Here is an 11,496-nt window from a genome sequence, read left to right on the forward strand (position 1 = left end):
AAAAAAAAAAAAAAAAAAAAAAAAAAAAAAAGAAAGGAAAGAAAGAAAGGAAAGAAGGAAGGAAAGAAAGAAGGATGGAAGGAAGGAAGGAAGGATGGAAGGAAAGAAGGAAGGAAGGGAAGGAAGGAAGGAAGGAAGGAAAAGAAAGAAAAAGAAAAGAAAGAAAGAAAGAAAAAGAAAAGAAAAGAAAAAACAAGCAACAGAACTGGCAAAACCTGAGGGGTTTAACTATGAATAGCTCCCCATTAATGCCTAAGGGCTATATTTCAGGAAGGAAAAAATGAGCCCAGAAGAAGTACCCAAGATACAAAAAGGATCAATGAATAATACAGTGTACTTTTGGGTAAATATAAACACAGACTACATAAACAAAATCTATCCTATGGGTATATAAGATTGATAATTGCAATACAATCCTCAAATACATAACATATAAATCAGAAGGCATGTGACCAACGTTTAAGTGCTCTAAGTTTCATTTATTTTCAAAGGAAGGTAAAAATATTGATTAGCCTCTACTTTTTAAAGTTAAATACCCGTGTTAATAATTTCTAGTATACTGCTAACAGAATAAACATACAAAAGTATGATTTTCAAATGAGAAGAGGACAAAAGTGAAATGGCAGGGAAAGCAACACTGTCAAGTCAAAAGGAAACAAAACAAGGGGGAAAAGTTAAAAAGTTAAAGAAAATACAAAACTAAGTGCTAAAAATTAATCCAAATGTATTATTAAGAAAATGAAGATGAGTTGAGTAAAATTTATAGTTAAAAGTCAAAAACTGTCAGACTGGTTGAAAAACATCAACAAATAAACATCAGTGCCACAAATTCAGATATGGATGAGTTGTAAGTTCAAATAAAAGGTTATAGAAGGTTGAAAGTAAATGGATGGAAAAAAATTATAGCAGACAATACAAACTCAAGAAAACTGTTATAGCCAGATTAATACTAGACAAAAATCTATTTTAAGGCAAAAGACATTCTGGAGATCATTACAAGATGTCTAATTTGAAAACTTCAACATTTGACTAAATTACAGAAATGGACAAATCACCCATCTTAGTGGGAGATTTTCAGACTATTCCTTTAGCCATTTATAGACAAGGCAGATAAAGAATCAGTAAATGTATAAATTAAGCAGCTCTAATGGACATATATGGAATACTTCCCCCAACCAGTGGAGTACATTCAGAGGATTTATGAAAACTGACCTGGGTGTGAGTCATAAGGTAATTCCCAACAAAAATTAAGAATGAGTGCCATATGGACCACATTATAGAAACAGAATGGAATTAAGCTAAAAATATATAACAAAAAATAACTTTAAGATACACTGTGGGCCTAGACATTTGAAAATACACTTCAAACCTCCCTGAAGCAAAGAAGAAAGCAATACAAAAATTAGAAAATTATGTAAAACTAACATTTTTAAAAACTGCTGTTTATGGAAATCTGTGGACAGTTGCTGTTCAATTCTAACTGGTGATGTGGGGCTAAAAAATGGCAGAACTTCTGTTTTTTTTTTTCCAAAGAAATTCAGGAATCTGAGATTTTATTGAAAAATGTTCTGATGTTTATGACATTATGTGTGTCTCCTCACCTCCCCCTAAAACATTGGCAGGCCTGTATTCATTTGGTTTGACATTTCTAATGTGAGAAACAGGAAAGCATTGAAGCTTTAATGAACTGAAGAATGACATGATCAAATTAGTTTGATTGGAAATAGGTGCTAGTAATATTTTATATATTGTTATTATTTCATATCTTATATATCTTAGTTATATAAGATATACATACAAAATATTATACATTTTTTTTTATTTTTTACTTTTGAGGCAGAGTCTCGCTCTGTTGCCCAGGCTGGAGTGCAGTGGCATGATCTCAGCTCACTGCAATCTCCATCTCTCGGGTTCAAGTGATTCTTGTGCCTCAGCCACCCAAGTAGCTGGGACTACAGGCACATGTCACTGTGACTGTCCTATACATATATTTTTAAGTAGAAATAAATCTGGCTCAGTCGTTCACTGCCAAGGTATATACAGCATTTATCAGTTGATTTTGAAACTTCCCAACATTAATCACTTTCCCTTAGGTTGCACAGAATCCCTACAGTCTTTGTAAGTCCAGGAAAATAGAAAAGGTCCCCAGTCCTAAGCCTGGTGACGGCTGCGGCCATTGCTTCTTTGCATTGACCTGTGTGGCACATTGTAAGCACCTAATACATATTAGTTGTTTTTATTCCTGTGCCCAAGCAGTAAAATAGATTTAATAATACCAGCATCATAGTGCTGTTCTGAGGATCACCCAACACTTCTGGCAGAGAGTGAACAGAGGCTACTGCCCTTTTTCAGTCTGTTGAATAAATGAAACTGGAAGTCAAGGGAATGGCCTGCTTAGTGGAAGGCCTGGCCTTGGAAGGCTGTTATAGCATAAGAATCCCGGATCTGCGGTAGAGGAAAAGGAGAAGGAAAGGAGCTTAGTAAAGGAAGAGACATAGGGTAAGCTTCTTGAGCCTTCCTGTCACTGAGGTTTCAGGTTATAAGGTCACTTCAGAGAGGACGTCCCTGATCACGCAGTTTCTTCTATGGCATGGCCTTTTCTAATGATGTGGAAAGGAAGTGTTATGACCTGACATCTCCTTGTTTATTTGTTTCTTATAGTTCACTCTGCTAGAATAAGAGATAAATGTCTGTCTTGTTGACTGTGGAGTCTCCAGAACCTAGAGTACACACTGCACACAGTAGACAATCCATAAATGTTAGTTGGCTGAGCAAGCATACACTTTATAAATTCGCCTGACTTTACTCTTATTTTTGAACATTAGGAAGAGTCTACTGAGGTCTGGATTCTGGCAAGATAGGAAATATTAGTAAAGATGACTCAGCGATTGCATTTACATCCTCTGTCTTTTCTTCAAATTCATTTGGGCCATCAGGACCTGGACTACAGTCCAAACTTCCTTTGGAAAAAGGCTGAGGGAGTTCTTCCTGTAGTTCCTTGTTTGACGGTGGCCACTGTCTCCCTGGAGAACTGCACTCATTTCAGAAAGAAGACAGACTTCTAGATAAAGCAGGTGATGCTGGCTTCAAACCAAATTCAAAAACAAGCTGGAGATACACAAGTTGCTAAACCAGCCCTTCCTTCAGGCTCAAATCAGAGGACAATTGGTAACAACCACCTTTCTCCCATTTGGTTTTGAAGCTCAAACAAAACTGTCACCCTCGCCAAAACCCCTGAAATACAGAAATGTGGCATTAAAATAGTTATGACTGGAAAAGAGGTTCAGTGGCCTCATTTCATGATGAAATTACCTGTTACTCTTATTATGAATAGTGAATTCTGCTGTTCATGTAAGTTTTGATTTCATGTACACCTGCCATTTCGAAGTGCTCTTCCCTTTATATTTCACTTTATACTTGTGACGTTCTTAGATATGTTATATCCCATTTTAGAAGGTATAAAAACCATGACTCAAAATGATTACAAGCTTTTCCCAGGATCACTTCATTACTTATCAGAAGACCAGGAGTCTAGTCTTGGCTTTGCTGCTGTGTAATGTCCTGTGCTTCTGTCTCTGTCTGTGCTACCCGTCTCAAAGCTCACTCTTTCTTAAGAAACAGAAAGCATCCTCAAATTAGATTAAATAAGACACAGATTTAGAAAATGAGAGGAAATACTCTAGGATTCTTTGTTGAAGAAAGGCTACATGTTATGATTATCCAGGTTTGTGTTGATTATTTTGACAACATTACATATAGTAATTTAAAATTATATTTTATACAAGACATTATAGATAATAGTTTTAAAGAGATAATGATGATACTCTGTGATTATACTGTGCTTTTTATCTTTCCAAAGAACATTAAAATCTATTATCTCATTTTATCCTTACAAATGATACCTTAAATTCTCATAATATTGTATTTTTTTAGCAGGTTATAGAATCAGAAATCTCTAAATAATGTTTGCAAACTATAACAGAAGGCCCATGCAATTGCTTAGGGTGAAAAGGAACTTGAGTTGCCCTTAAAAATACCTGGCAGCAAATTAAAAGTGGAAAAGAAAATCCTCCACATTTAAAAACTTATCTATCTAATTCCCTTGGGATTTCAGGCTCTGTTCACAATAGTGACTGTTTTGGCATCAACTAAAACTGCAAGTTGTATGCATTACCGTTAAGAGTGAAATGGCAATGAGTTTTGGCTTTTACTGGTTGCTGGGATTAAGAACATGCTAGTAATTAGCTATAACTCATTTGCCTCAGCAATTATCCACAATTATTCATAATCTCATGGGTAATGGAACACACAATGCAGTTGGCTCGTGCTGCCTTTTGGGTACTGACCTCTTGGGTGAGAGGTCATCCCAGGCATGAGAAGGGGTGGGCTTTCAGCAGAGTCAGTGGGTCTGCCGACAACATGTGAAAATAATTTACTGGAGACACCATAGAGACATTGTGCACACAGGGAAAGATTTTCAATTTTTTTTAGAAGTGGAAGAACAGAAATAATTTTTGACTTGTTTTATGTTTGAAAAGAATGCCCTGGAAAACAATATGGTGGACTTCCCTTGGACTGTGCAACACAACTAGGTCTTGTGTAGAAACCATGTATATCTTCTAAGTAGAAAACTATATGGGAGAAGGGAGTGGATTGTGGAGCACAATACGTGGGCCAAGCAATCCTTGGGATGGAAGCTTGTAGAGTCTTAGCCCACAGCCCTTTCAGGAGCAAACATACATGTAAGCATCATGTTACTTTATTCTTTGCAGAACCCCAAAGGAAGCTTACAAAGGAAACTCTCATTCCTTCTATATTCATTAATTGGGATTCTTCTGTAAGGAAGAGCTGTCCCTTCCTCCCCCATTTATTTGTTGATTCAATTATTCATTTATATCAATATACACTCCTAGACAATTATTTTATTCTGTGGGTTATGATCCGGTACTACAATTAATTCTTTCTTTGCTCCAGTTATGGCAGCTTTGCCCATGGGGATCTCCTCCAAGTTGTGTCCTTGTCTTTTGGCATGTCCCATCCTTTCTTGTGGATTTTCTTATTTCCTGACAGCACAAGATCTTTCAAGCTCATCTTTTAGTTTTCCTGTCCCAGCCTTGGAATCAACCTCTTTTCCAAGGAACCTTGTTTCTTTCCTTGGAAAATGGTATATAGGAACCAATATCCGGACACTAGGGGTGCTCAAATTGCTATGGAATTGTCATTGTTCCTAGGCTGTCTCAGAGCTAGGAAACATGTACACACACAAATACATTTATATTCCTATATCTACCTATCTGCATATATATGAATTCATACTGAGTTCAGGAGTTCATACTGATACCTCCCAATCCAGCACACATGTTCATTCTAGCCTGTCCTTTTCTTTGTCTGTAGCTTCTTTCTCCAATGATGAGAAGTCTGGCTCTTGTTATCACAATGTATTTACTTACCAAAAAATAAAATAAATTGTTGTAGGTTTATGCTATATATATAACACAGGGGAAACCTTTGTAGCAAAAGCTACACTACTACTATACTCTCTATATTCATACTACTCTCTATATTGCAATATATATATTCACACTACTCGCTATATTGCAAGATTTCTCAGTTCTGTTTTCCACACATATTTCACATACAACCAGCCTACAGTTTTTCACCTTTCCCACTGAGCCTCCCACTTGACAGCCTCATGCCTTTCTGCACATTGAAGGCTATGGTGTAGTCTGTGGTACTGACCATGGCACAACTGTCTGGTATACCAAGTTGCCAGTAGGAGTGTTACTAACTGAAGACTGGAAGGAGTAACATCCCTTGCTCCAGTTTTTTCAGTGAATGCCCTACGTGCTGCCCTGAACAAGGAAATATTAGTCACTTTGTATCTGAAAAGGGTTAGGTGTGACAGGGGAACCATCACTATGGTCAACTCTCAGATTTAACCACATATTTGTGGGAGAACTCTGTTTTCTTTCCGTGATTTTCCTGAGGTGCTAGACAAATCCACAGCATGACTTGGAAGTCTACTAGACCTCGCCTGGTGAATTACTACAAATGTTGGCTAAATGTACTCTTTTAAAAACATCCCAGACAGCAGGCATGTCTGGGTGCTCCCAAGGTAAGCCAGTCTTGTGTGAACTAGCTGTGAGATGACTTACTCTCTATGTAAAAGGTCTCTGATACCTTTTTCTCCAAATCCTCATCTCATTTGAAACTCGGAGAAGCCAGAGTCAGCAGAGGGAGGGAAGGAGGAGAAGAGAAAGAGCCAGATTTTTCAAAGACAATCACAGAGAGGCTCATCACACCCCATCCACTCCTGCAGGTTTCCAAGATGATTCTTGGCCAAGCTAGGGCAGGGGAGAAATTTAAAATTAGATAACAGCTTGGAACTTTAACTTTACATTTAACTGGCTTTCTGATACCTGAAGGAAAAAAAAAAAAAAGCTACAAAACTATGGAATCTTCCTGGTATTTCTTCTAGGGCAGAGAAGAATGATTTGGCAAAATTTGGTTGAAAGTGTTTTGCAAATGAGAATGAGTTATATGTAGGAGGACATTTCTCCTACCATGTATGTGTGTGTGTGTGTGTGTGTATTTTCTTCTGAAATTGGGATGCATCTTAGCACCAGTGAGTACATTTATGGAGGTAATTTTCTTCCTTTCCCTCCCTCCTTCCATTTCTCTTTTTTTTCTTTCTTTTTTTTTTTTTTTTTTTTTCCTGAATAGCTATTATTAAAACCATATTGTATCTTACAATCAGAGCTGAGGAATTGCTGCAAGTTCAATGTTTTTTTTTTTTTTTTTGAGATGGAGTCTCGCTCTGTTGCCCAGGCTGGAATACAGTGACTCAATCTCGGCTCACTGCAAGCTCCGCCTCCCGGGTTCACACCATTCTCCTGCCTCAGCCTCCTGAGTAGCTGGGACTACAGGCGTCTGCCACCACGCCCAGCTAATATTTTGTATTTTTAGTAGAGACGGGGTTTCACCGTGTTAGCCAGGATGGTCTCGATCTCCTGACCTCATGATCCGCCCGCCTCGGCCTTCCAAAGTGCTGGGATTACAGGTGTGAGCCACCATGGCTGACTGCAAGTTCTATTTTTTAAAAATTTGTATACGTTTATGGGGTACAAGCACAGTTTTGTAACAGCATAGTGGCCAAATCAGGGCTTTTAGGGTATCCATCACCTGAATGATGTACATTATACCTGCTTAGTAATTTCTTATTATCTACCCCCCTCCCACCCTTCACCCTACCTAGTCTCTATTGCCTATCATTCCACTCTCTGTGTCCATGTCTACCCATTTTTATCACCCACTTGTGAGTGAGAAAGTTCTATTGTTACTACACTTGATCTTAGCCAAAAGGCCGAGAAGCAATGAAAGTTCTAATGTTTGATGTAATATTGCCAGTGTGAGTTTTTCAGTGGAAGAATGCTTCTTGAGCATAAAACTGTTCCTTAATTTGTATTATGTTATCAAGCTCACAATCTCATAACAAAAAATGGACAGCTGAAGTTCCCCACCTTTAGCTATCTTTGGACTTACCTCAAGACAGATTTCATATTTTAGGCAGAACGCTTTGTCTGTAGTGAGTATATTTTCCTTTCTCAGGATGGTTTCAGAAAGGGAAAAGAAAAAGTTTATTTCTGCAGGAAAATTGGAACCGAACAGACTGTCTATTAACTTTGGCTTTTTTTGGTTTTCTGTTTAATCGTACAGTAAATGGCAGAACCAGAATAAGTTTCTCAAAATCTAAAAAAACAAAACAAAACAAAAAAAACCAACAATAACCACAACACTATAAAATATCCTCATTTTTGATGAGCTATATAGAAATTTCTACTTTGTGTGATTTAAAAGGAGAGAGCTGGAGAATCCTGAAAAGATGGAGTTTCTAATGGAAAGGCTGACAGACCCTTAACGACGAGTCTGTTGCCAGGCGCAGCCATAATAAATGGTGGCCAGCATCCAGGAGGGCTCACAGCTGCATGTCTGAACTTTATGAAATATCCAGCTAGAGTTTGCAGGCCCCGGCCAGCTTGTAACTCATTCCTGGCTGACACATTCCAGTTCGTAATTAGTGTAGTGCTAATATGATCCTCATTTTTTAATTCTTCCCTGTAAAACTGGACTGTTTCAAAAGACAAAGATGTACTTCACTTGGCAATCAGGAAATCCACACGGTTGGATTCTCCAGGCACTCATGTGTGGCTGGAATCTATAGAAAAGGGAAGTAGGTTCAGCTTTCTTCTGTTTGCCTGTGAAGCAGCCTATAGATCCCCAGATTTTATTTCAGCTTATGTTGTCAGTCTCTCCTCTCATAAAATCTTGGTTTTCTTTTGGCCTGCTAATGGATAGAAAATGGATCACCACTCCCCCTTGATCTCACTCCTCGTGGACAAGTGGATATAGACGCAGCCTGTCAAATGGAATGAGCAGGATGTGCACAGATCATACATTTCCATAATGGATCTGCAACTTGCATGTTTCACATTTGCTGTAATTTCCTGAAGTTATTCTGATGGATTTGTAGTGTGGGCGCTTGGTGGAGGTGAAACTACATTTCCCAGAATTCTCTACCTGCCTGGTTCCAGGTTGGCTTGCACCACAAGAAGTGAGAGGTAGAAGTGACATTTGGGGGTACAGGAGCACCTTGTTGGTAGCTTCTCCAATTCCTGGCCAAGTGTAGATTTTGCTCTGTGATGAGAAAGGTGCCAGAATCACATCCTTTAATTGGATGTTTGGAGAAACCAATATGGATTTCAGTCCATCCTCGTGGGTTCAAGCCCTTTGCCATGGGCTCCACTTTTGTCCTACTCTCCCCCATTTAGATTCCGTCTTTCTTTCCCAGCTGCCTGCCCTGCTGACCTTAGGGCCAACACAGACACAACAGCCTTACAGCCTTACACAGACTGTTTAATCATCACCTATCATTGTGTAAGGTCAAATTCTCATAACGAATCCCTTATTTTATATCACTGTAGTGATTCTTCTCCTCTCATCTCACTCTGCCTGATACAGTTACATAGCCCTTCACAATCTTGCCCTAAAACAGTGCCCAGGAAGTATGCAATCAATTTTTGTTACTGAGGCAGAACGGGTATCTTTATTCTCCTTTTATAGCTGAGAAAACTGTGGGCAAAGGGATTCAGTGACTTGACCCAGCCTGTAAATACCAGAGATAGGGTTTGAATGAGACCTTCAGAGACCATACCCAGTATACCTGAGTGGGTGGCATATGTAAACTGAAATCAAAAGAAGTAACATGTGAAGAGGTACTCAACGTTCCCAGTAATCAAGATCACGCAAGTATGAGATGCCATTTTTTTTTTAACCCATCTGGCTGCAAAAGTTTGTAACGGTTGATATGAGAAAGAATCTTCTCACAAGAAGAGGAAATACTTAGGAACTGCTGGTGTTAACTGGGATAGTCACTTGGGACAATTTGATATTTGCTAAAATTTGAAGAATTCATATCCATGACCCAGCAAGTTCATTATGCACGATTTACTTCAGCACACACTTCCATGTGTGCACAAGGAGGCATTTTTAAAGATGCTCAGTAGAATAAAATGATGTGCATTAGCCTGATGAAACGATGATGATGCATTCATACTCCAGAATAAGGTAGTCCTGTCCACACTCAGGTGGAAACCACTTCATGAGTATTGTAACATAAACAAGAAGCAAATTACAGAATTATGTGTTTAAGGAGTACAATTCGTGTGAAAACACACAAATTAAACAGGGATTTATGTTTTCCATGAGCAAATATATGTAAGTAAAAGTATCTTTTAAAAAGTTGGCAAGCTAATGATAATTAGAAAAGAGAGGAAGCTGTGATAGGGAGTGATAAAGCTGGGTTTAATTTATTATATTTTTTTCTTTTTTAAGGAAAATGTATTTATTACCTATGTAATTAATTTTGGCTCCAAAATAAAGGTAACATGTACAAAAGATGAGTTATAGGCCTCACTGAGTACTAAAAGAGGAATGGTATGTTTGAATTAATTTAGTTAACACTTTCATTTTATAGAGAAGGAAATTGGTACCCAGAGGCAGGAAATGATTGGCAGAAGGCAGAATCTGGTAAAAATTTGAAATCGGAAGTGTCTCAGAAAAATTGGTAACAGAGTTTCTGAAATAATCTCCGAAAACACTTTGATGAAATCAGAGAGTATTTCAGAGCACCATTGTGGAGACCCCCTGAATAAACATGATGCAGTTTCAGGGGCTGTGATTTAGACAGTTGACAATGTTGCCCAGGGGCCCTGTTAAGATCACACAATACCTTACTATCATCTTTGATTCTTATAGTCTATTGCTAATTCTATGTGTTTTTCTAACATCTTCAACCTTTGTTGCCTCAGTAAATTCATTTTCTCTGTAGCAAGTTCAAAAATACTTTGACCTTTGTCCTTCCTCAACGTGGGCCATTTTTGCAATATTTACCTAAAGGATGGAAAACTCAGAGGCAGTTCCCTACAAAGCCATTCCTTAAATCAACAGAAATATGTTGGTGATAAATTTTTGGTGGTAAATTGTGAGTTTTTTTTCTGATGACCCAGGATAGAGGGAATTGGGTTCTGCTTCTACGAATACACAGTACGATCATGTGCTGCATAACAACGTTTTGGTTGATGACAAACCACATATACTATAGCGGTCCCATAAGATAAAGGAGTTGAAAAATTCCTCTTGCCTAGTGATGTCATAGCTGTCAAAACATAGACAATGCATGACTCATATGTTTGTAGTGATGCTGGTATAAAGAAACCTACTGCACTGCCAGTCATATAAAAGTATAGCATATACAATTATGATTAGTGTATAATATTTAATAAAGACAATAAGCAACTGTTACTTTTTTTTTACTATACTATACTTTTTAGCATTTTAGAGTGTACCCCTTCTACTTATACACACATACACACACATATGTATATGTATGTAAAGTTAACTGTAAAACAGTTTTAGGCTGATTTGTCAGAAGGTATCCAAAAGAAGGCATTGTTGCCATGGGAGATGACTCCTTAAAGATCTTTCAAAGGACAGGATGAGGAAGTGAAAGAGAGTGATATTGATGATCCCGATGCTGTGTAACCTAGGCTATTGTGTGTGCATGTGTCTTAGTTTTTAACAAAAAATTTAATAAGAAAAAATATTTTTTAAATAGGAAAACACATAGAATAAGGACATGAGGAGAGAAAATATTTCTGTGTAGCTATACAACGTGTATGAATTTTAAGCTAAGTTTTACTATGAGTCAAAAGTTAAAAAAATTAAAAGTTTATAAAGTAAAATTACTATAGTAAGCTAATGTTAATTTATTATTGAATAAAGAAAATTTTTTATAAGTCTAGTGTGTCCAGTGTTGATAAAGCCTACAGTAGTGTACAGTCATGCCCTAGAACTTCACATTCACTCACCACTCACTGACTCACCCAGAGCAACCTCCAGTCCTGCAAGCTCCATGCATAGTAACTGCCCCATACAGGT

The sequence above is a fragment of the Rhinopithecus bieti genome, unplaced genomic scaffold (genome assembly GCF_001698545.2).
Source record: "Rhinopithecus bieti isolate Rb0 unplaced genomic scaffold, ASM169854v2 scaffold_51345, whole genome shotgun sequence".
NCBI classification, from domain to species: domain Eukaryota; kingdom Metazoa; phylum Chordata; class Mammalia; order Primates; family Cercopithecidae; genus Rhinopithecus; species Rhinopithecus bieti.